The sequence below is a fragment of the Microtus oregoni genome, unplaced genomic scaffold (assembly GCF_018167655.1).
Source record: "Microtus oregoni isolate MIOR12 unplaced genomic scaffold, Mior012 000100F_ref0000014, whole genome shotgun sequence".
Lineage (NCBI taxonomy): Eukaryota > Metazoa > Chordata > Mammalia > Rodentia > Cricetidae > Microtus > Microtus oregoni.
The window spans coordinates 2,288,595-2,314,359 of record NW_024544713.1 but is presented as its reverse complement, the minus strand read 5'-3'; the positions used below and the strand labels follow the sequence as shown (position 1 = coordinate 2,314,359).

At 38.6% G+C, this 25,765-nt stretch overlaps 1 pseudogene; it reads right to left on the bottom strand.

The window, feature by feature from the left end:
- Window positions 1–238: 238 nt before the first annotated feature.
- Window positions 239–25,074, bottom strand: LOC121443121 (annotated as a pseudogene).
- Window positions 25,075–25,765: the final 691 nt, after the last annotated feature.

Sequence of the window (25,765 nt, the reverse complement as noted above, 5' to 3'; positions counted from 1 at the left end):
ATTAACCCTGGTTAAATTTCTTGTAACACACACACACACACACACACACACACACACACACACACTTTCTTGTAAAACACACACAGACACAGAGAAGAAAAGGGTCTAGGGGGGCTTACCATCTTATTTAGTCTCATTTTAGGTAAGTCCTACTGTTTCTTAAGACAAACACAACTGAAGTTGCTGTCATGATTAAACATTTATTACCACCAGAAGAATAGAACACAAGAGCATTAGGTTTGCAGTGTAGGAACAGATGTGTACCTTGGTCTTTGATTTGGCAATATTAATTAATTAACACAGATGATTGCCTGAGTTGTTAGGACTGAGCCTCATTCACCTGATTTTCTGGTGATGCTTTGAGGCATGAAAAAGAACCTTTAGTGCTATGGGAAATTCTCTAGTGTTTTCAGAGGAGGTGTGGAGGCCCTGGGCAAAAACATAGAAGGGTCCAGGGCCAAACTCAGAAGCTAGCTTTCTTGAGGGGCACATGGTAAATTCTTAGCCAAACCAGGATTTCCCAGTGGCCCCACCAATGGCAGAGTTGATACTTTAGGTTGTCTAGGAAGAAAGGAAGCAAGCAAAAAGTCTTAAAGAGCTAAATAATCATAGGCAATTATGTCAGTAGACCTTGACTTGTAACATTTTAGCAGATGCTATTGTCTTCGGTAGCGACAACTTAGTAGTTTCGAGGAACTGTGTGAAGCAGGCAGGAATGAATAGTCATCGTCAATCTGGGTGGTTATCTAGTACTCCTGGCCCAGGCAAGGACTCATCAAAATAGTCATTGTTCAGAGCATGGGAATCTGGTTCGTCACTGAAGTACCCATTTGTGAAGGTAGTCACCTCTGTGGTTTCTCCAGAGTTTCTGGTCTCCTTGGCACACACCCTGTGGACCAAGAGCCAATTAGTCATGAGAAAGATCTTGGGCTTAGATCCTGCCTTCTAGCATCCTAGCTTTTAAGTTCTTATTCACTGACTCCCAGGATCCTGTTAGGCGGGGACTGTGGGGACAGAAACCTGGTATACCTAAATCATCTTGTATGTTCATTGATCCAGGATATAACATGAGAACATTCATCTGAGAGGGTAAAATACTTTCTGACCCTGAAGGATTCTGCTTGGGCTAGTCTTCAGGTTTTCTGCTAACAACCAACAGAATTTAGGGTATTGAAGGGTTAATATGTTAGAAAAATGTGTATCTTACCTGTTTAGTTCACAGACATACTCTAGAAAACAAGGAAGAATCAGGTTAGAAATTTATATGGAGAGTATATTGGAGCTAAGTATGAAACCTCAGTACCAGTCCAAAAATGGGGGAAGGAAACAGAAGAGAATCCAGGGTACCAGCTTTGTAATATTGAGGGATGTTGTCATGAGTTAAAATACAAGGACACATATTTTTCAGAGAAGGGGATGGTACACATCCTTGTTCTCCATCCCCTTTGCCATTTCTGACTCAGACCATTAAGCTGAAGATATTGTTTGCTGTGGGTAAAGGGAAAACACACCAGACCTGTTCTTCACCCAGGATTCTCATCAAAGATTCACAGAAAATTCTGTGGGAAACTTGATTGCCCAGCTACATCCCAGGAAAATGCACTGAATTTGGTTCCATTTAAAGAACCATTTTCAAGTGCACTGACACTGACCTATTACTCAAGAAAGGCCTCGGTTGTTGCATAACCTCTTTTACCACATATGTTTATGAATATGTATACATATATGTATATGTATGTGTGTACATATATATGTGTATATGATTTATAACATACATGGATAAGTTGATATTTCATTGAATTAATAAAATAGTATTACTTAAAATCTTAAGACTAAAAGGACCCCAACTAGATAGTCATTGCCCCCTAGTGTTGTGGAGAACTGTCCTCTAATCTAGAGGACTAGCCTGGCACAAAGATGGGTATTTCTTGATACAGCCCTCTTCCCTCTAGGTGCTTATGATCTTTCAGGTTAGCAACTGGAAATTCATGTACTAAATTACAAGAATGGTAACAATGCAAACTATGGGAGTTCTGTTTTGTAGAGACCCACCTTTCCAAGTTTTATCTCCCCCACTGGACAGGGAACTTCTTTATTTCCAAGGTTGTTTTTTTTTTCTGTCTTAACTTGCTTAGTATCCAGAGTACAACCTATGCTCAGTAACTACAGACTAAATTGAATTACTGCTGTGACGCTGTCTCTCTTAAAGAGAAACAGGAAGTGGGAATTCTGGAAAGGCAAACTAAGAATGTTAAAAAAAAAATAAAGCACAAAGACATGTTATGTAAGTTTTAGTTGCTTGTCTAAATTCAGTGGCTGGAAATGAGAACAAGGAAAAGCGACTAGTGGATGGGAAGAAAACAGAGCTAGACCCACATCATAGAGGGTCTTTAAAAGATGACTTAACCTGATTTCTTGTTCCCTTGAGCTACTAGGGACAATGAAATATTTTGGGATATTTTAAGAGGAAAATAATATGTAGTTACTGTCTTAGCCTTTAGAAGACTATGGTGAATGGTTTCCTTCAAATCGAGCTGCTCATTTCTAAATGATGAATTTCTCTCTCTCTCTCTCTTACACACAACACGCGCGCGCGCGCGCACACACACACACACACACACACACACACACACGGGGCGGGGGGGAGAACTGAGAACCTCATGAAAGAGAGAGCAGAAAGATTATGAGCCAGACAACGAGGAAGAGTGCTGTGGAATGCTATGTTCTGGACATGACAGGGTTATTGTATTCATGAATTTATAGTAGTATAGCTAGGGTTATCAGCTCAAATTGACATAAGATAAAGCCAAAAGTCCTGCAGAGATGGTAGACATGCTCGTCTTGCCCTACTCCTTACTGAATATTGCTTCTGGAGGAGAGAGACTCATTCTTTTTTCAGTGTGTTCCCACTCAGAGGTTTCCCATACTCCAGCAGATGGACTCAAACTCATGTACATCTGGGTGTTACTAGTTAGGTTTAGTGGGTTAACAACGAAGACATGAAGTTAGGAGGAGGTAATTTGCAGAGTATATGGTTGAAGTAGGAAAAAAGAAATGAGAGGTGAATATGAACATACTTCATTTTATACCTATTTGAAATTCTTGAGAATCAAGAAGTTATAATAAAAGCATTGCATATTTACATAATATTATTTCAAAAGACAAGATTGGGTGGGAATGGTGGTGGGATACTGACATTTGGGAGGAAGAGGCAGGCAGATCTTTGTGAGTTTGAGGTTGGTCTGGTCTACATAGCTGGCACCTGGAAAGCCAGCACTACACGTGCCGATAATGTAATATTGTTTATCCATGAATTATTAGTAATGGCCCAAATGGGAAGTTTTTCAGGTAATATTCAAGAAGAATAACATAAATTCATTGTTAAACACATACATACTAACCAATTATTTAATAATTGAAATATATTTGTATATAACAAACGTATATATTCATATGAAACTGCCACTGACTCTGATAAACACACTGAGTAAACTAAACCAACCACAAAAATACATTATTTTATTCCTTTATAAGAGTTCAAAATAGCTTAAAATAATACATGGCAATAGAGACTAGGAAAAGAAACCATTTGGTGACTATTAGACTGCAGGTAATGTGGTTGTGAAGTATGTACATTTTAAAGATTTTTAAATATTAATTTACCTATACATTATTCATACAATGTTTCACTAAAAAGTTTGTTAAATTTTAAAAAGGCAGATAAATAAACAAAAATTGGCCTTGAGAAAAAAAAATCAAATCAGAAACTCTAAGTATCAGCCTAGAGCATCTTGAGGTTCTGAACTAGCCAGAGAGAAAAACAAAATCCCAGATTCTTAGGACAATCTTGATAAATGTCAGAAACAAAATGTCAAAACAAATTCTCATAGTCCCACTGGTTGATTGCTTTTTGGGCCACAGGCAGACTTCTATTCTTTCCAAAGGGCCAAGATAGAATTTCACTTTGCCTAAAAAAAAATGGTGGTGGTGTTTTGACTTGCCAGCTTTTCAGAAATGCTATATTCATGAGATTCTGGCAACTTATGTTCAGCCATAAAGACTCTTCTCACTGAAGTACTCTTTGGTTCAAGTTCCCAGTTTCCTCTTTTCTCAAAAATATTTCCACTCAGAAATCTAGGGTACCTTGAGAGTTAATTCTGTCAATCTGAAAGGATCTAGATACTTCCAGGAGACAAGCTTCTGGGCATTACCTTAACTGTGGGCATCATTCTTCTATGGGCTGGCATTATGGAAAGAATGAACAAGGGAAAGTAAGTTGAGCACCAGCATCCTCTGCTTTTTGGCTGTAGATCTGATGTGATTATATGCCATGCCTTCTTTGCTGTGATGGACTGCACCCTTGACCTATGAGCCCAAATAGACCTTTCCTTTCTTAAGGTGTTTTTTCCAGGTATTTTGTTGCAGAAATGACATAAGTAACTAATACAGGCATGTAAATAGTTGAAGGAATATACTGTACCGAAATTCTAGTCCTAAGTCTTATTTACTTGTTGTATGACTAATGGGTCAGATAACGGATCTTCCTCCAAAGATGTTTGCACACAGATTCTTAGAATTATATGTAACACAAAGAAGAATTAAGGTAAAAGACAGAATTAAGGCTGATTGTTATCTGCACTTAAAATAGGGAGATAATCATTACTGTTTCTGATGGACTCAATGTAATCATAAGGATTGATTTAATAGTAAAGGTAGGAGATATGAGAGAAGGTAAGAGTTAGAGGAAGATCTGAACATATTACATTACTGATGTTGAAAACAGGTGAGAGAAATCAGGAGCTAAGGAATGTGGGCAGCTTCTTCATAATGGAAAGCATCAAGGAATGGATTCTTTTACAAAGTGTCCGGAAGGACTGGGGCACTACTGGCACCTGATTTTAGCTCACTAACATCAGACTTTTGACAGCCATAGTATAAGAGAACATATTTATGTCATTTTACCATACAAAATTTGAAGTAAGCTTTTATGCTAGTCACGGAAAAGTTAGTGTAGTGACGTTGGTCAAGTCTTTAACCATTATTAGACTTTAGTTTCCTCATAACTTCCATGACACATTTGAATGGTATTCAATGCGCTCCTTTCATTGACTTTCACTTCATTCTAGTCAACATTCAAGATAACCTATTCCTCATACCTGCTTTGACTGATTTTTCTCTCCACCACTGCATTCTGTCATCTTGTCCCTTGTATCCTTCTGTTCCAGGAGTTACTGTTTCATGGCATGTGTGTTGTATTTCCCTCCTTCCTTAAGAGAAGCTGTTGGTTTTTGTTTTCATTTTGGAGAGATCGTTAGGTAGATGGCTCAGTGGTTTACATACTTGGTGTACAGCAAAACCAGAGTTCCCATCTCATTATTCACATAAAAATCCGACATAGTCATGAGAATCTATAAGCACAGTGTTTAGGAACAGAGGCACGCAAATTTTCTGGTCTTGTTGGCTGGCCAGTCTAGTCAGCATAGTGTGCTTCAGGTCATCGAGAGACTCCATCTCAAGAAAAATTGAGGTAGAGAACAGCAAAAACACCTAGAGGAGAGCTCTGGTCTCCATATGAGCATACACAGGCAAGTATGTGCACACACACGTACATTATATTAAACACACATACACACAGACACACACACAAACTGCTTTTTTCCTTCTTATTGGCTTCTTTCTAGTTTCATGGCTTATATCTCACTCATTCTTACAAAATACACATGTGTAAAATTAAGAGCTAGAATCTACATATAAGAAAAAACATTCAACATTTATGTTAGTGAACCTAGGTTACTCCAGTTAACATATTTTCCAGTTCCATAAATTTTCCTGATATTTTATTTTTCCTCATGACTGCATAAATTTTTTTTTTACCAAATAAAAATGTATTTTCCTTGTCCATTCATCTGCTGGTTGTTATTTAGGCTGATTTTATTTCTTGTTGTGAATAAAGCATCAGTAAACATGGATGTGCAAATATGCCCATGGTAGGATATAGTCTTTTGGTATATGCCCAGCAGTGTGAATGGAATATCTTTTCTCATTTTGTTTTTAGCAAATTTGTTGGTGTATATATAAAATATTGATTTCATATGCTGATTTTATATGTTGATTATGTATCTTGAAACTTCATTGTGAACATTGTATTTAATAAAACTGGAGGTGATACACATTTTTACCTCATTTTACGTTTTAGAATGCTCTAAGTTTTTAAGCTTAGTGTAATGTTGGCTACAGGCTTTTCATAAGAAGCATTTAATTGCGTTGAGGTAGGTTCCACACATTCTTACTTTCTTCTGAACTTTTATTAAGAAACGGAGTCTGTGTATCTGCAGAGATAACCAAGTTAATCTGACAGTCAAACTCGGCACCGTTGTCCACATGGAACTGACTTTGCAGAAATGAAGATTGCAGAAGTTAGTGGGTCATGAATTCTTTCTTCCCCTGTGATTTCAAATAGAATCTAAGGTTAGTCAAAATGGGGCAAGAAAGTTCATTCATGAAGGTTCTACTACAGGGCAAATGACCTTGAAAGGCATCTGTAGAAGGGAAGTGGAAACGACCTGACAGGGAATGGTGTTGTGGGCAGTAAAATCAGAGGGGTAGAAACGTGTAAGCCCTCTGATATCAGTCACAGAGCTATGGAGCTATGGGATTTGAGAATTTGTACTTTCGGGTTTCAGTCTTGCTTTGGTCCTTACTATGCCTCATTTCTCACTTTTATCATGGTAATGTATATTCTGTGTTATTGTATGTTAGATATAATTGCTTTTTATTTTACAGGGCATTACAGTTAAGAGATTGTCTTAATTATAATGTTTCTGATGGGTTCAATGTAATCATAAAGATCAATTTAATCAGAAGAGACTTTGGACTTGCAAATAGTAATCTAATTGTGCAAGAATGTGGGGACTTTGGAAATTGGACTAAATGAATTTTGCTTTATGATGTGGCCAACAGACTATTAAGTTTAGGGAGTAGAATATGGTAACTTGAGTGAGGCAGCTTGGGATTTAGAATTGGTTTCTAGTTGGTTGCTGTTTGAGGAGTATTATGAGGGGTGGCCTTGTTAGAGGAAGTATTTCACTGAGGATGTACTTTGAGGCTTCAAAATCCATGTGCTACCCCCAGTTTATTCTCTTGGCTTCTTTTTTGTGGCTGGACTTAAATGCTCTCAACTGCCTGATGCCTGCCACCTGCTTCACTCCACTATCATGGGTTGTAACCCTTTAAAACTGTAATTTCAAAGTATGCCCTTCCCTCTGTAAGTTACCGTGGTCATGTTGTCTCATCATATAATAGAAAAGTAACGAATACATACCACATGGCTCTAGGAAGAAAGGAGGTCAATCCCAAACTCAGCATACAAGTCATAATAAAGATTAGGGATTGAAATAAATGAAAGACAGACCAAAGAAACAATACACAATATTAACCAAATAGTTTGTTCTTTAAATAGATTAAGATGAACAAACTCCCCAGCTAAAATAACCAAGAAAAGAGAAAGAAACCTCAAATTAGTGAAATTAAAGATGAAAAGGGAGTTGTTAGACTTCGATGAAATCAGGAGGAATATTAAAAAATATTTTAAAATTTATATAAAGCACTGGAAGACTGTAAGAAATAGATCAGTCTCTAAACACATATGCCTTACTATAGTAATTCCTTTTCTGTTGCTGTGATAAAACATCAGGTCCAAAGGTAACTTAAAGAACAAGGAGTTTATGATTCCAGATGGATGAGTCTGTAATGACAGGAAATTGTGGTGGCAAGCATGGGCATGGCAGCAGGAGCAGGAAGCCTCGAGATCAATCACATTTGTCAACATCAAAGACAGTGCAGAGAAAGGGATCTGGAACTGGCGTGAGGCTATAAACTCTCAAAGACCAACCCCAGTGATGTACTTCCACCAGTTGGGGAACAAAAACTCAATTAATTTATAGGGGACATTCAAGCCACCATATCCCACTCTTTGACCCTGATATGATTATGGCCACAACATAGTACAAAATGTGCTTAGTCAAACACTAAATAAAAGGCCTCACAATCTGTGACAGCCTCATAACCATTTAAAAGTCCAACATCTGTTTTGAGACCCAAATAAATGTCTTATCTGTATCCTCAGATAAAATAAAAAAAGTGGATTACATACTTCTAACATAAGATGACACAGAATGCACATTACCATTCCAAAAGGGAGAAGTGGATGGATAGGAAGGAAATAATGGACCAAAGAGAGACTAAAATCTATCAGGGCAGACGTGAAATCATGTAACCTCATTTCTGATGACACAAAGGTTATATGACTCTACCACTCCCGCCTTTCTGCCTGCAACAGGCATCTCTTTCTTGGGCTGTTACCACTCCCTATCTGCAGTTCTCCTTGGTAGATGTTTCATGATTCTAGAATCATCAACATTTGGGGTAACCAACACAATTCAGGTTTCATTTTCACAGCATAACACAATGAGCACTTGGGCATCTTGTCTTCTCAGGCTGTTCATACAGGGACTGCCCTGTTACCCATATCCACATCTCAGGGGCTTCTATTCTCAATCAATTCTAAGATATAACTTTGTTGACTATACTAATCTCAGTTGACAGTAATTATTTTCAGAGCTTGAAATATATCATTCTGTGCTTTCCTGGATTTTAGTGTTGCTGGTAAGAGATCTGGTGTTATGCGAACATTTATGCCTCTGTTTCTGAGTTGGCATTTTCCCTGTACATCTTTTGGCCAGTACTTTATTTTTTTAAAAATTTATTTATTTATTAAGGATTTCTGCCTCCTCCCCGCCACTGCCTCCCATTTCCCTCCACCTCCCCCATTCAACTCCCCCCCTCTCGTCAGCCCAAAGAGCAATCAGGGTTCCCTGTCCTGTGGGAGTCCAAGGACCACCCACCTCCATCCAGGTCTAGTTAGGTGAGCATCCAAACTACCTAGGCTCCCACAAAGCCGGTACATGCAGTAGGATCAAAAACCCATTGCCATTGTTCTTGAGTTCTCAGTAGTCCTCATTGTCTGCTATGTTCAGCGAGTCCGGTTTTATCCCATGCGTTTTCAGACCCAGGCCAACTGGCCTTGGTGAATTCCCGATAGAACATCCCCATTGTCTCAGTGTGTGGGTGCACCCCTCACGGTCCTGAGTTCCTTGCTCGTGCTCCCTCTCCTTCTGCTCCTGATTTGGACCTTGAGATTTCTGTCCGGTGCTCCAATGTGGGTTTCTGTCTCTGTCTCCTTTCATCGCCTGATGAAGGTTAATATTCAGGAGGATGCCTATATGTTTGTCTTTGGATTCACCTTCTTATTTAGCTTCTCTAGGATCGCGAATTATAAGCTCAATGTCCTTTGTTTATGGCTAGAAACCAAATATGAGTGAGTACATCCCATGTTCCTTTTTTTGGGTCTGGCTTACCTCACTCAGAATAGTGTTTTCTATTTCCATCCATTTGTAAGCAAAATTCAAGAAGTCCTTGTTTCTTACTGCTGAGTAGTACTCTAATATGTATATATTCCATACTTTCTTCATCCATTCTTCAAGTGAAGGGCATCTAGGTTGTTTCCAGGTTCTGGCTATTACAAACAATGCTGCTATGAACATAGTTGAGCATATACTTTTGTTGTATGATAGTGGCCAGTACTTTATTTGGATGTTTATTTCTTTCTCTAGGTTTATAAAATTCTTAGCTATAATTTCATTGAATACATTGTCTAAGCATTTTTACTTAATCTCTGCTTCTGTCACTGTGTGGGCTATTAGGTTTGGTCTCAAATATTTTAGTTGTGTTCATTAATGTTTTCTTTATGTATTTTCTTATGTATTTCTATTTTATTACCCATCCTTGAAATTCAGTCTTCTACATGGTCTTATATGTTCCTGATGATTTTTGCTGTGCTTTCTATTTTATTTATTAGTAAAGCATATATCTTGCTTGTTTGAGATCACTGGTCCTATCCCCAGTATTATAAAAAGAAGTATGCCTTCAATGAAACAAAGCCAGAGCGTGAAACAATGAGTAATGTTATTAAACTATTACGCACTGAATAATCAAAACAGATACTTGATGGATACCTGGATTCATAGATGTTCTGTGGTATATCTGGAATTAACAACTGGTTACAAGACCATGAAATAATTTGGAGGGTTCTGACATATGACCTATGACCTATGACACAGGTGAAAATGGGGATCTCGAGTTGCTGAGGAATCCTATCTGGACGGGTGAGTGTGTGCTATCCAGGGGCGGACTGTCCCGGAAGAGAGCACAACCCCCCCTCCCCCAGCTCCTTCTGTAGGGCTGTCTTTCTTTCGCACGACCGACCACACCAGCACCGCTCCCCAACCCTGCCCTGCTGTATGCTAGGACCAGCACTCAAGAACAGTTTTTTTTTTCAGTTTTAAGCTCCTACACTAAGGCTACCCACCCAGAGCAGTGAGTGCCTGCATACCGGGCAGGCCTCAGGGTCCCCTGTTAGGGAGCCTGGGCACCGTCAGCTCCTGCGCCAGGCTTCCTGTGCTCTTCTGGATACCGCCCCCCCCCTCCTTGCTCCATTCATCCTTTTGGCCCTGGATCATTGGGCTACCGGTGGCCCTGTTTAGTAGCAGAGGAATCCCATCTGGACGGGAACGGTTCCTGCTTCTACACTGAAGAGATATACCCAGAGAGTCAATCACAGCAAAGACTGGACCAAGACACCAGGCCTCTCCTGACTCCATTTGAAGGAAGAGATGGGAAGGCGCCAATGCAAGAATTCCTCCAACAACCTGAAAGGCAACATGACACCACCAGAATCCAGGGATCCCGAAATAAGAAGAATTGTACACCCTACTCCAGAAGAAATAGAAGAAATCGACTCAAAAGTGAACTATATGAAAATAATAGAGGACCTTAAACAGGGGGTGAAAAACTGCCATAAACAATTAGAGATTACAAACAAAAAGGTAGAGGAAATGAATAAATCGCTCAAAGACATGCAAGAAAACCAAGAGAAACAAGAAAAAGCAATCAAACAGGTTAGGGAAGCAGTTCAAGACTTGAAGAATGAAATGGAAGCAATGAAGAAGGCACAAACTGAGGGAAGAATGGAGATGGAAAATCTGGGTAAACGAACAGGAACTACAGAGACAAGTACTAACAACAGATTACAAGAGATAGAAGAAAGAATGTCAGACACTGAAGATACCATAGAGAAAATAAACACACTGATCAGAGAAAACAGCAAAACCAACAAATTCTCATCACAAAACATTCAGGAAATCTGGGACACAATAAAAAGACCAAACCTAAGAATAATTGGAGTAGAAGAAGGAGAAGGGCAGCTCAACGGTCCAGAAAATATACTTAATAAAATTATAGAAGAAAACTTTCCCAACCTGAAGAAAGATGTACCTAAGAAGGTTCAAGAAGCATACAGAACACCAAATAGGCTGGATCAAAAAAAAAAAAAACATCCCCATGCCATATAATAATCAAAACACAAAATATACAGAATAAAGAAAGAATATTAAGAGCCGCAAAGGAAAAAGGCCAAGTTACTTATAAAGGTAAACCTATCAGACTTACACCTGACTTCTCTATGGAAACCATGAAAGCCAGAAGGTCCTGGATAGATATACTGCAAAAATTAAGAGATCATGGATGCAAGCCCAGACTACTATATCCAGCCAAGCTTTCGTTCACTGTAAATGGAGAAAACAAAATTTTCCAGGATAAAAACAAATTTAAACAATACGTAGCCTCAAATCCAGCCTTACAGAAAATAATAGAAGGAAAATCACTAACCACGGAGTCCAACAATGCCCACAATAACTCAGCCATCTAGAGACCCTTCAACAGCACAACTCAAAGAAGGGAAACACACAAACGCTACTACTAAAAAAGTGACCGGATTTAACAACCACTGGTCGTTAATATCACTTAATGTTAATGGGCTCAGCTCACCTATAAAAAGGCACAGGCTAAGAGATTGGATACGAAAACAGGATCCAACATTCTGCTGTTTACAAGAAACACACCTCAACCACAAAGACAGGCACTACTCAGAGAGTAAAGGGCTGGGAAAAGGCTTATCAAACAAATGGACCTAAGAAACAAGCAGGTGTGGCCATAGTAATTTCTAACAAAGTTGACTTCAAACTTAAATCAATCAGAAGAGATGGAGAGGGACATTTCATAACAGGAACAATTCATCAGGATGAAGTCTCAATCCTGAATATCTACGCCCCTAATATAAAAGCGCCCACGTACGTAAAACAAACATTACTAAAACTCAAGGCAGCCATCAAACCACACACACTAATAGTAGGAGACTTCAACACTCCTCTCTCACCAATGGACAGGTCAATCAAACAGAAACCTAACAGAGAAATTAGAGAATTAACGGAGGTAATGAAGCAAATGGACTTAACAGACAACTATAGATTATTCCACCCAAATAGGAGAGAATATACCTTCTTCTCTGCAGCTCATGGAACGTTCTCGAAAATTGACCACATACTCGGTAGCAAAGCTAACTTACACAGTTTCAAAAAAATATTCGTAACCCCATGTGTCTTATCAGATCACCATAGATTAAAGTTAGAATTCAACAACAATGCTACCCCCAGAAAGCCTACAAACTCATGGATACTGAACAGTCAACTACTGAACCATACCTGGATTAAGGAAGAAATAAAGAAAGAAATTAAAGTCTTCCTTGAATTCAATGAAAATAAAGAAACAACATACTCAAACTTATGGGACACTATGAAAGCAGTGCTAAGAGAAAAGTTCATAACACTAAGTGCCCACTTAAAGAAAACAGAGAAAGCATATATTGGAGACTTAACAGCCCACCTGAAACTCTAGAAAAAAAAAGAAGCAGACTCACCTAGGAGGAGTAGAAGACTGGAAATAATCAAACTGAGGGCTGAAATCAACAAAATAGAAACACAGAAAACAATCCAAAGAATCAATGAAACAAAAAGCTGGTTCCTGGAGAAAATCAACAAGATTGATAAACCCCTATCCAAACTAATCAAACAGCAGAGAGAGAATACGCAAATTAATAAGATCAGAAATGAAAAGGGGGACATAACCACAGACACAGAGGAAATTCAGAGAATCATTAGATCTTATTACAAAAGCCTGTATAACACAAAACTGGAAAATGTAAAGGAAATGGACACTTTTTTAGATAAATACCATATACCAAAGTTACACCAGGACCAGGTGAACAATCTAAACAGACCTGTAAGTCGCGAAGAATTAGAAGCTGTTATCAAAAACCTCCCTACCAAAAAAAGCCCAGGACCAGATGGTTTCAATGTGGAATTCTACCAGAACTTCCAAGAAGAGCTAATACCTATACTCCTTAATGTATTCCACAATATAGAAACAGAAGGGTCATTACCTAATTCCTTTTATGAAGCTACAGTTACTCTGATACCAAAACCACAAAAAGACTCAACCAGGAAAGAGAATTACAGGCCAATCTCACTCATAAACATCCACGCAAAAATCCTCAACAAAATACTGGCAAACCGTATCCAAGAACATATTAGAAAAATTATCCATTTTGATCAAGTCGGCTTCATCCCAGAGATGCAGGGCTGCTTCAACATATGAAAATCTATCAATGTAATCCAGCATATAAATAAACTGAAAGAAAAAAACCATATGATCATTTCATTAGATGCTGAACAAGCATTCGACAAATTTCAACATTCATTTATGTTAAAAGTCTTGGAGAGATTAGGGATACAAGGGTCATACCTAAATATAATAAAAGCTATATACAGCAAGCTGACAGCTAACATCAAATTAAACAAAGAGAAACTCAAAGCCATCCCACTAAAATCAGGATCACGACAAGGCTGTCCACTCTCGCCATACCTCTTCAATATAGTGCTTGAAGTTCTAGCAATAGCAATAAGACAACATAATGGGATCAAGGGGATTCGAATTGGAAAGGAAGAAGTTAAACTCTTGTTATTCGCAGATGATATGATAGTGTACTTAAGCGACCCCCAAAACTCCACCAAAGAACTTTTACAGCTGATAAACAGCTTTAGTAATGTGGCAGGATACAAGATCAACTCCAAAAAATCAGTTGCCCTCTTATACACAAAGGATATGGAAGCAGAGAGGGAAATCAGAGAAGCTTCACCATTCACAATCGCCACAAACAGCATAAAATATCTTGCGGTAAATCTAAGCATGGAAGTGAAAGATCTATTTGACAAGAACTTTAAGGCATTGAAGAAAGAAATTGAAGAGGATACCAGAAAATGGAAGGACCTTCCTTGCTCTTGGATTGGTAGGATCAACATAGTAAAAATGGCAATTCTACCAAAGGCAATTTATAGATTCAATGCAATCCCCATCAAGATCCCATCAAAATTCTTCACAGATCTGGAGAGGACAATAATCAACTTTATATGGAAAAACAAAAAACCCAGGATAGCCAAAACAATCCTATACAATAAAGGATCTTCTGGAGGCATTACCATCCCTGACTTCAACAAATGGTGTTGGCACAACTGGATGTCAACCTGTAGAAGAATGAAAATAGACCCATATCTATCACCGTGTACAAAACTCAAGTCCAAATGGATTAAAGACCTCAATATCAGCCTGAACACACTGAATATGATAGAAGAGAAAGTGGGAAATACCCTACAACAGATGGGCACAGGAGATTGCTTCCTATGTATAACCCCAGAAGCACAGACATTAAGGGAAACATTGAATAAATGGGACCTACTAAAACTGAGAAGCTTCTGTAAAGCAAAGGACACTGTCACTAAGACACAAAGGCAACCTACTGACTGGGAGAAGATCTTCACCAACCCCGCAACAGACAAAGGTCTGATCTCCAAAATATTTAGAGAACTCAAGAAACTAGACTTTAAAATGCTAATTAACCCAATTAAAAAATGGGGCACTGAACTGAACAGAGAATTCTCAACAGAAGAAGTTCAAATGGCCAAAAGACACTTAAGGTCTTGCTCAACTTCCTTAGCGATCAGGGAAATGCAAATCAAAACAACTTTGAGATATCATCTTACACCTGTCAGAATGGCTAAAGTCAAAAACACAAAGGATAGCCTTTGCTGGAGAGGCTGTGGAGGAAGGGGTACCCTCATCCATTGCTGGTGGGAATGCAATCTTGTGCAACCACTGTGGAAGTCAGTGTTTCGGTTTCTCAGGAAATTCGGGATCGACCTACCCCTGGACCCAGCAATACCACTCTTGGGAATATACCCAAGAGATGCCCTATCATATGACAAAAGCATTTGTTCAACCATGTTCATAGCAGTATTATTTGTAATAGCCAGAACCTGGAAACAACCTAGATGCCCTTCAATGGAAGAATGGATGAAGAAAGTATGGAATATATACACATTAGAGTACTACGCTGCGGGAAAAAACAATGACATCGTGAATTTTGCATGCAAATGGATGGAAATAGAAAACACTATCCTGAGTGAGGTATCCCAGACCCAAAAAGATGAACATGGGATGTACTCACTCATAATTGGTTTCTAGCCATTAATAAGTGTCACGGAGTCTACAATAGGTGAATTTAAAGAAGCCAAGTGAGAAGGTGAACCCAAGGAAAAACATATAGTTATCCTCTTGGCTAAGGGAAGTAGACAAAATTGCTGGGGAGAAAATTGTGGCATTTCAGCTTTCCTCTGAGGTAATAAAAATTAATACCCTACTCCAGGTACAAAAGTAAGAAGTTCATTCCAGAAATACTATCTTTATTTGACCTTTCTAATGATTTCTTTAAAAGCCGTAACTCCCAATGCTTGTTTTATTTAGCATCTGCACTAAAAGTCTCTCTATATGGCTAGGAGAAAATTTGTCGCACAGAGTGTAAAGCAATGGATAACAGTTTGGAGAAAGAATGGAATAATCAAGACTAAAAGGAAATGCTCAAAAATGAGATATCTCCAGAAAGTGTGAAAAGTTTGGCAACTTCCCAGAGTCAAAGATAGCATATCCTTACTTAAAGTCTTGTGCACATCCAGAAAAAAAATAAGAAAAGTATAAGATCACACTTATGATTAACCTTGAGGTTTCATATTAACAGCAAATAAACAATATACTATAATTATAAACTGGATACACATTGATATCATCGTTAAACCAGCAACAAAGTTCTCTGGCAAATAATACGTGGTTTATTTTCTCCTGACTCTTAAGAAAATCTCTATCCAGTTATTACTGACTTCTGAGCTAATCAAATAGTGAACTCAATGGTTATCTCATGACCATGAATATACAAGACTATACAAAATTAGTATTTTAAAATCACCAACAAAAGTCCTAAAAAACAAAGAAACAAACAAACAAATAAGTAGAGTGAGAATGTGATCTGCAAGTGTAAATTAAGTTTGGGTAGCAAAGAAAACCCCCATCTAAAACATAAATAACCTCCAAATAAAAATGAGGCAGAAATCATGACATTTCCCGGATAAACAATGACTGTGAGAATACTCTCTAGAAGATAGGACCAAAAGAATTGTCAAAAGGCATTGTTTAAGGTAAAATAAAGGGACAGTGAATCATATCCAAAACTAATATGAAGAAATAAAAAGGCACCAGGAGAAGTACCTCTACTGGTGAATACTGAGTGTAAACATATTTTTCCAATCTGACTTAAAAAATCACTTTACAAAACAATATTATTTTGATTGTAAGCCTAGCTTTTAATAGCTGAGCTATCTATTTATCCCTACAAAACAATAATACTATATCAATACTCATACAATTATAATATACTAAGATGCAATTTGCGGTAATGATAGAACTAAATGATAAGAAATTGAGCTGTATACAAATATTATGAAATTAAATTGGAATAAATGCAATAAATTAGGAATTGTTGATATCCCACAAACAGAAATAATGAAAATACTTAGTAAATGTCTTAGTTAAGATTCCTTTGGCTGTGATAAAGCACAATAACCCAAAGCAACTGGAGAAGGTAAGAGTTTATTTCTTCTTACAAGCTTCTGGTCATGTTCTATCACTTAGTCATGGCAGGGATTCATGGTAGGAAATTAGAGTCAGGAACTTCACAAGCAGAAGCCATGGAGGAATGTTGCTTATTGGATTTTTCCCCATGGTTAACTCAGCCTGCTTTCTTCTAGCACCCAGGACCACTCAGTGGGTGGTACTGCTTGTGGTGAGTTGGGTCTTCTCACATCAATCATTAGCCAAGAAAATACACCACAGGCTTGCTCACAGGCCAGTCTATTGGGGACATTTTCTCAGTTGAGGTTCCCTCATACAAAATGAGTCTAGTTTCTACGAAGTTGACATAAAAATAGCCATCACAGTAAACTAAACAAGAATCGAACTATATAATATGCTAGAAATTATCTATCAGGCATCAAAGGTAGAAGCAATGAAGGAATATAGCAATAAGTATAAAGACTACAAATAGAAAATTGGCAGAGATAAATCTTACTTTATTAATACTTAGATTAAATAGAAGTAGAAGAATTCAGATTTAAAGGCAGAGAGTCTCAGATTATCATATCTAACTATATGATGTCCTTGCTTAGTACTCAAAGGCAAAACAAGGTTTTAAAGTAAAATAATGTTAAAAGATGTACCATACAGTCATTAGCCAACATATAAGTAGAATGACTATACTGATATAAGGCAAATTATATTTGAGAAAAAATTTTACTAGGTACAAAGAACAACAACTTATAATCATAACATTATTTTTGGTGAAGGATAAAGTTCATTAATAAATATATACTGATAATACTGGAGCCTCCAAAATTCATGAAGAAAATTTAGAAGAATTGGGGAGAGAAATGGTTAGTTTACCAATCATAATTTGAATTCAGCATCCCACTTTAAATGATCTGTTTAATAACTAGAAAGAAGATTAAGGAGATTCAAGGGTTGAACAACATTGTTAACCAGCAGTGACATATATAGAACACTTCATATAATAATAGCAAAGTAGATACTATTATTAAGTATACCTGCAGCATTATTCGAAACAGACCATATGTTGTGTATAAAACAAATCTTAGTCAATTTTAAAAATATCTGAAATAATAAGCATGTTCTCTAACTGGATAAAATAAAATGAGGAGTAGGGCCTGGAGTGTTGGCACAGTGGTTAAGAGTTCTTTTTGCTCCTGCAGAAGACATGGGGATGGTTCCCAGCCCTGACATAGCCACTCATTTCTGTATATAGCTCAAGTTCCAGAGAAACTATGTGTCTTTCTGACCTTCACAGGCGCCAGGCAGGTACTCTGTACATACACATTATGATGGTTTGAATGGAAATGGCCCCTATAGGCTCATATATTTGAAACTGTGGTTCGTAGTTGGTGCAACAGTTTTGGAAGGATTAGGAGGTGTGTCCTTACTGCAGGAAATGTGTCACTAGGGGTGGGCTATGAAGTTTCAAAAGATTTGTGCCAGTTCTACTGTTCTCCCTCTTGCAGCCTCTTGTTTTCAGATCAAGATGTAAGCTCTAATTGTTCCTGCAATCATGTCTTTGCTCTGGTCTCCTTTATATGTTGGTTATAAGATTTTATCACTGAAATAGAAAAGTAACTAATATACACATGCTTGCAGATAAAACCATCATATACTTAAAATAATAAACAAATATTAAAAAGTAAATGTTAACTTCAAAAGATGAATCAGGAAACTTGAAATTATGGAATTTAAACAAGTAAAAAAATACTGGATTGCTAGTTAATGAACTACTAAGAAAGGAAAAATCAAGCTAAAGTGGCTTCACTATTCAGTTCTACCAGATCTTTTAAAAATTTTATTAATTTAATCTATTTACTTTTTTATTTTAAAAACAATCTTTTCTCATTTTACATTCTAATCACAATTCCTACTCCCTCCCCTCCTCCCACTCCCCCCACTCCCCATACACTCCTCAGAGAGGGTAAGGCACATTGCTTTCGGGAAGGTCCAAGGCCCTCCTTACTATATCTAGGCTGAGCAAGGTATCCACCCAAAGAGAATAGGATCCCAAAAAGCCAGTACAGGCAGTAGGGATAAACCCCTGTGTCACTGCCAGTGGCCCCCAGTCTGCCCCAGCCATGCAACTGTCAAACACATTCAGAGGGCCTTGTTTGGTCCTATGCTAGTTCCCTGATTGTCAGGCCAGAGTTGGTGGGCTCCCATTAGCTGAGGTAAGCTGTTTAAGTGGGTGTTCCATCATGGTCTTGACCCCTTTTCTCATATTCTCATTCCTCCTACTCTTTCACTAAACTTTGGGAGCTCAGCCCAATACTCCCCTGTGGTTCTCTGTATATGCTTCCATAATTTGCTGGATGAAGGTTCTATGATTAAAATTAAGGTAAGTAGTCAATCTGATTACAGGAGAAGGCCAGTTCAGGCATCCTCTCCACCATTGTTTAGGGTCTTAGCTGGGGCTAATTCTTGGAGATTCCTGGGAATTTCCTTAGTGCAAGGTTTCTCACTAGGCCCACAATGACTCCCTCAATCAAGATATCTCTTTCTTGCTCTTTCTCTCTGTCTTTTCCCCATCTGGGCCATTCCATCCGCCCCCCTGTTCTTTTCCACTCAGATCTTAAGAAACTTAAGGAATATTGGGTCTGGTGGGATATGCTACAAAAACACAAATATTAAGATAAAATAGGCTTAGACTTCAACAAAAAAAACTTTGGAGCCTTGAATGTTACCATCATGAATGTAAAAAGGCAACATGTTGGGCTGCCGAAATGGTTTAACAATTAAGAGCATTGGCTGCTCTTGCAAAGGACCTGGGTTTGGTTCTCAGCACCCACATGATACCTTAAACCATCTACAACTCCAGTTTCTAGAGCATCTGATCCCTCTTCTGAATTCTACAGGAACCATACACCTATATGGTGCATGAATATACATGCAGGCAAAACACTTGCATATAACTACATCTCAAGAACTGTAAGAGACAACATGAAGAAGTGGGAGAATACTTGTGAATAATGTATTTCATAAGACTAACCCAGCCAAATAACCTTCAACCTACAATTTACCCTGGCTACAAGATGTGCTGGGGTAAATGTGGCAAAGAAATTGTGAGAGTGACCAACCACTATCTGGTCCGGCCCTGAGAGGGAACCCATCCCCGACATTGTATGGAGTACCAGGACTCAGAGGTTGGATAACCTAGAGACTTAGGGTAGAACCAGACATGACTGGAAAAAAAAGCTAATGAAATGATTCCTAATAATATATTGCTATACTCCTAGATTGGTGCCTATCCCAATAATCATCATAGAGGCTTCACCTAGCAGCTGATGGAAACAGATGCAAAGAGTCACAGCCAAATATTAGGCAGAGGTCAGGCAATTCTGTGAAAAAGGGAAGAAGGATTGTATGAGACAGATGGGCAAGGGCATCACAAGAAAACCCATAGAATCAACTAACCTGGGCTCATGTGACTCACAGAGACAGGGTGCCCATGTGGGACTGATCTAGGCCCTCTGTATGTAGGACTCCTAACAGTGGAATCAGGGGCTGTGTTTGACTCTTTTGCTGGCTTTTTGGACACTATTCATTATTTTGGGTTGCATTAGTGCAGCCTTAATACGAGGGGAAGTGCCTAGTCTTATTGCAACTTGTTATGTTGTGCTTGGTTGATATCCATAGGAAGCCTGCCCTTTTCTGAATAGAAATGAGGGGGAATGGATTGGGGAGGAGAGCATAAAGGGGAAGTGGAGAGAGGGACTGGAGGAAGAGGAGGGAGGGTAAAATGCAATTGGGATATAAACAACAATAATAATTATTATGGTAAAAATCATTTTAAAAGACTTTAATAATCCAAATAAAGAAATTACGCTCATAACTCAAGAATAATTAGGCAAATGCAATTTTGAAATGACTAAAGTATGTGGATAGACAGTTCTCAAAGAAGACTGAAGTCATTACAATTCCTGATTTGGGGACATATCACAGAAGTATAATTAGCCAAACCAGTACAATATTACTATACAAAGATACATAGGCCAGTAAAACAGTGTACACATTCCAGAAATAAACAAATATGTCTGAAAGCAACTAATTTCTTGTAAATGTACAAAATCACACCAGAGAAACGGTAGCCTTTTCAATAACTGGTGCTGGGAAAAGTGGGCATCATCAAGATTGAAACCTGACCTCTACTGTCCTGTGCAAAAATCAACCAAAGTGGATTAAAGACAGCAATGTGAGATTGGGAACTCTGAATCTATTAGGATTCAGCATTAAAAAAAAAAGATCTGAGTAGAGGCAATGATTTTCTGGTTACAACCTCTAAAACACAGAGAGGAATAAAAAAAAACATTAAATTACCATGATACTATATCCAACTAAAAAAATATCTTTACTGGAAAAGAAATATTAAAAGACTGAAGAGAGACAAGCTGTAGACTGGCAGATTAGAAATGAAAATATTCAAGTTGAGCGAAGAAAATAAAGCCCTCTACTGTAGCTGTACGCTAACAATAATCTAAACTTCAAGAACACTTAAAGTAATGAACAGAAGAGCCAGCAAATAATCTCAGCAGAATCACTCAGACAAACTGTAGAAAACCCAAGTCAAAGTGGCTAAAAGGAGGAAGGAATGTCGGCAAGTCTATTGCTGCAGAGAATTTTATGTGGTTAGATGTGAATGGATAGAATTTGGAATTTTGTTATGTAGAGAACAATGCAGATTTCAGTTTCTAAAACCTTGTGGTAAACTGGGAAGCACAGCTAGTGGGGGACCAGGTCTCTCAGAAAGCCTTTGGCGAATCTAGGAGTGATGGCGTGGCAGAAGGAGAGCTTTTTTAAAAAAAAAAAAAGATTTATTTATTTATTATGTATACAGTGTTCTGTTTGTCTGTGTGCTTGCTGGCAAGAAGAGGGCACCAGATCTCATTACAGATGGCTGTGAGCCACCATGTGGTTGCTGGGAATTGAACTCAGGACCTCTGGAAGAGCAATCAGTGCTCTTAACCTCTGAGCCATCTCTCCAGCCCACGAAGAGCTTTTTTGAAAGTGATGCATTTGTATTTATTTCCCAGCACTATTTAAATTCTTGAATGGGGTGATGACTTCGAGGATCTTGTGATTAGCACATAGGATTAGAGACCAAGGCCTCTCAAATTCTCAGAGGTGTCTAGGATTACAGTACTCTATCGTGTCTTTGTTTACCAATGCATTTCGCTCTCACAGTGACTTACATTTCTGGACACGGAGCTCTATAATCTCATCTCTCATCACTTGGGTTCCCTCTGGGCTCTGCCAGGTGACCTCACATGTGTAGTAACTCCTGTCATCCATCTGAAGGGAATTCAGTTGGAGAGACACATCCCCTGGAAGTTTCTGGCTCACTTTCAGGCGGCCTCTGTATTTGGCCCGTTGGATATGGTCTCCCGAGGAGTCACGTAGGAAGATGGTGACTGGATCAGAGCCATGTCGTACCAGCCATTTCACAGACTCTTGACTGTAGCCTCTCATGGGAGTATAGACGCACTGTAATGTCACGTCCCCATTCCGGGTCCCTGTCACACTCTTTGGCGCTCTTAGGATGGGTTGGCCTAAAGACAGGGAAGAAAGTAAAATGAGCAAGCAACAGTTGACATGCTCACCTGAGTGAGGGCGAGTGATGGGCTCAATACCTTTCTAAAAAGCACTTTCCCTTCACTCATTCTTTGGTTATCCCTGGCCTCTGCTGATAGCTTTCTCATCAATCCGAGTCAGTGTGTGGGATGAAGTCCTTAACATTCTTTAGCTAGAGTGGTTTCAGGTCTTGCTAGGAGGTGACATTTATTTTTCCCAAACAGAATATGGAGAGTTAGGATAGACCAATCTTTAGGGATTCTATGATATTTTACATGCCCATAGTTTTTCTTTCACTATTTTCAAATGATATGCGGGAAAAAGAATGGCAAATAGTTGAAACGGAAGTAGTTTGTGTGTGTGTGTGTGTGTGTGTGTGTGTGTGTGTGTGTGTGTAGATTCATGGTTGAAACAGCCCTCTGCTCTATTACCACCTTTTGTTCACTCAAGAGAAAAGGCTCAGTGATGGGGACACAAACTCACGTTCTCTTCTGGAAGGATGACAGAGATGATCGATAAGGGAACTGAAAGGTGAAGCAAAAGGCCCGGATGAATTTTCCTGCCAGACCAAACCATTAGCTATGAGCTTTGAACCTTGTACTTTGCAAGTAAACCTAGCTGATTTTTTGGTCCTTATTTCTCTTTTTTTTCCTTTTAGTTCTTATAAAAAACATTAGAAAGTTACATTCGGAGGGGGGAAAGGGTTTAATCCATGCTTGGCCTGGAAAAGAAAAGAACCCGAATAAATCTCCAGAGCTGGATGGGCTAGTTATTGTGGTAGAACCAAAGGAAATTGCACTTGATGGGCAGGGGAGAGGAGCCCAGAGGCAAGAAAAGACAGGGACTCATTGTGTTTTGTTAGAATTTTTCATATATAAGCTCATATCGCAATCCTTTTGCATTTTATTCAACTGGGGCCAGAAATTGTATTTAGGCAATGTCTTTCCTGGTAGATGTAGTTTCAACATGCAAGGTATTACTGAATAAATCTTTTTCATTTAGCACATACTTCAGGTAAGCAGGTAGAATACGATGCCTTGTGAACAGAGTGAGGTTATGCTGTCCATCTTCCTGGATGCACTGTAAGGACCAGAGTTTCTAATAATGGGGACAAGGAAGTTGAGTCTAAGTTCTTTTCCCTCACCAGGAACTCTCCGAACATTCATGTCATATTTTAGCCATTAGATAGGTCAACTTTGGTTAAAAAAAGAACAGCAAAAATTTGGTATTGCTAGATACTTCAAATTATGATTGATCTAGCTAGTCTTGTCTTCTAGGAAGACGAAACAAGCAAAACTTCAGCAAGAATCCCTTTACCCTATACTGAAACTTACTTAGTTATTACTTGTACTTAGTTTCCTGAAAGGCACTTCATTTCCTTGAGTTGTAAATGAGTGTGGAGGAAGATTCACAGAAATGCCCCTATGAGATAGCCCAACCTCTTCTGGGCTGTGTATCTAGAATTAGTTCCAACAAACAGTCCCTATAACTGGGTTACTGGGTCCATAAGGAAGTGAGTTATCTCAGCAACTAGTAATGTACCAAGCTGAAGAAGCTAGAGATATTTAGCTTGGAGAAGAGGAGAGTTAAGGGGGCACAGTTTCTTCCTCTCCTCAGACATTTGAAGTGCTGGCATGGGAAAAGGAATCATGTGTATTCTGGGTTGATAGTGAGAAGCTCTTGGATAGAAACAACAGAGAAGGGGATTTAGCACAACACAAGTACTATTTGGGCATGCGCCTGGATATAGCCTGGTGGAGAGCAGCAAATGGCTGTGTTCTAAAGTGTATGAACAGCAAATGTTAAGCACCTGTAAACCATTCTATTTGATGGTGCATATTACTGAGTTTCACCATGTAACCCAAGACAACTCAAAGTTTTCTATATAGACCAATGTGTCCTTGAACTCACTGAGATCAATCAGAGTTCCTCTGCCTTCCAAGTGCTGGGATTAAATGTGTGCCCCACCATGCCTGGCTACAGGTTACTTCGAAGGTCACACTTACATCACACTTACTTATTAAATATCTATTCACTGGTGATGGTATGTTGTGGCAAGAATCAAAGCATGGAAATGAGAAGTCAATCATTATTGTAGATTTTCAAGGAAAAAGGAGAATATAGGAGGTTTGGGTGACCTTGAAGTCTTCTGACATACCTGAAATACTGGAAAATCATGCAAATATTTTCCAAGCGAAGAACTGTTTCAATTTCTATCCAAGGCAGCTTCTGGAACTTTTACTAGATTTCAACGACTTCCTTCCCTTCTGCCCAAGTTCAGAAAGCTTACAGAATTGCATATAACTATTACTGACCATTTAAAAACAAGCTTTTCTCAATAAACACTCAACATCAACACCCACATCCTCTGCCTGAGGTAGAAGTGGTAGTCAGGCATCAGTGTGCTACCTTACCGTAGGTGAGCACTATTAGGTGGCCCAGGATCAGCAGGACCAACAAGATCTCCGTCTTATGTGAAGCCACCTCAGTTCTTTCTTCCATCCTCCTGCTGCTGAAGAGACTAGAAATTCTGGTGGCTGTTAGTTTCTTCTTTTCTTCTCTGTATTTTCCCAAAATGCTAGTCTTATCACACACACCCCTCCTTCCGTATTTCAGAATAATCACATGGGGTTCTTTCCTTTGACCTCACCTAAGGCTGGAGATTTGAAACAGCTTGTCATTCTCCTAGGACTGCACTTTCTCTGAGGCCAGTGAAGGGCAAGAATTTTGAGTCTGCTCACTCCAGTGCAGGGATGTTTTCATTTCTGGTAGGTCCGGGGAAGATAAAGTTGTTCTAGCATATGTAATTTTCATCAGTTGTACTATTAACCCTCAATACAAATGGACAGTTGGGAGGTGGGACATCTGAGTGCTTCACAATATGAGTTTCATGTATTAGAAGGCTTTCCACATGGAAATTTCCTTTTTATTAATTGTCAAGCCTAGGGGCACAGTTGTTCTGTCGTAATGGGAAAGTTTGTTGACTAACTATTGCCAGTAGCCATATCTCTGATGACAAGAAATGATTCATTTTTAATTAATACTTTATAATGCTTTTGTAAAGGCATTTATTTTTCATTTCTTTTAAGAGAAAGGCAAGCTATATTTGTAGTTTTCTAGACTTAAAAGGAATATGCTATATTACTTTGAAAATTTTAATTTATTTCACAATGATATAAGACAATAAAGAGAT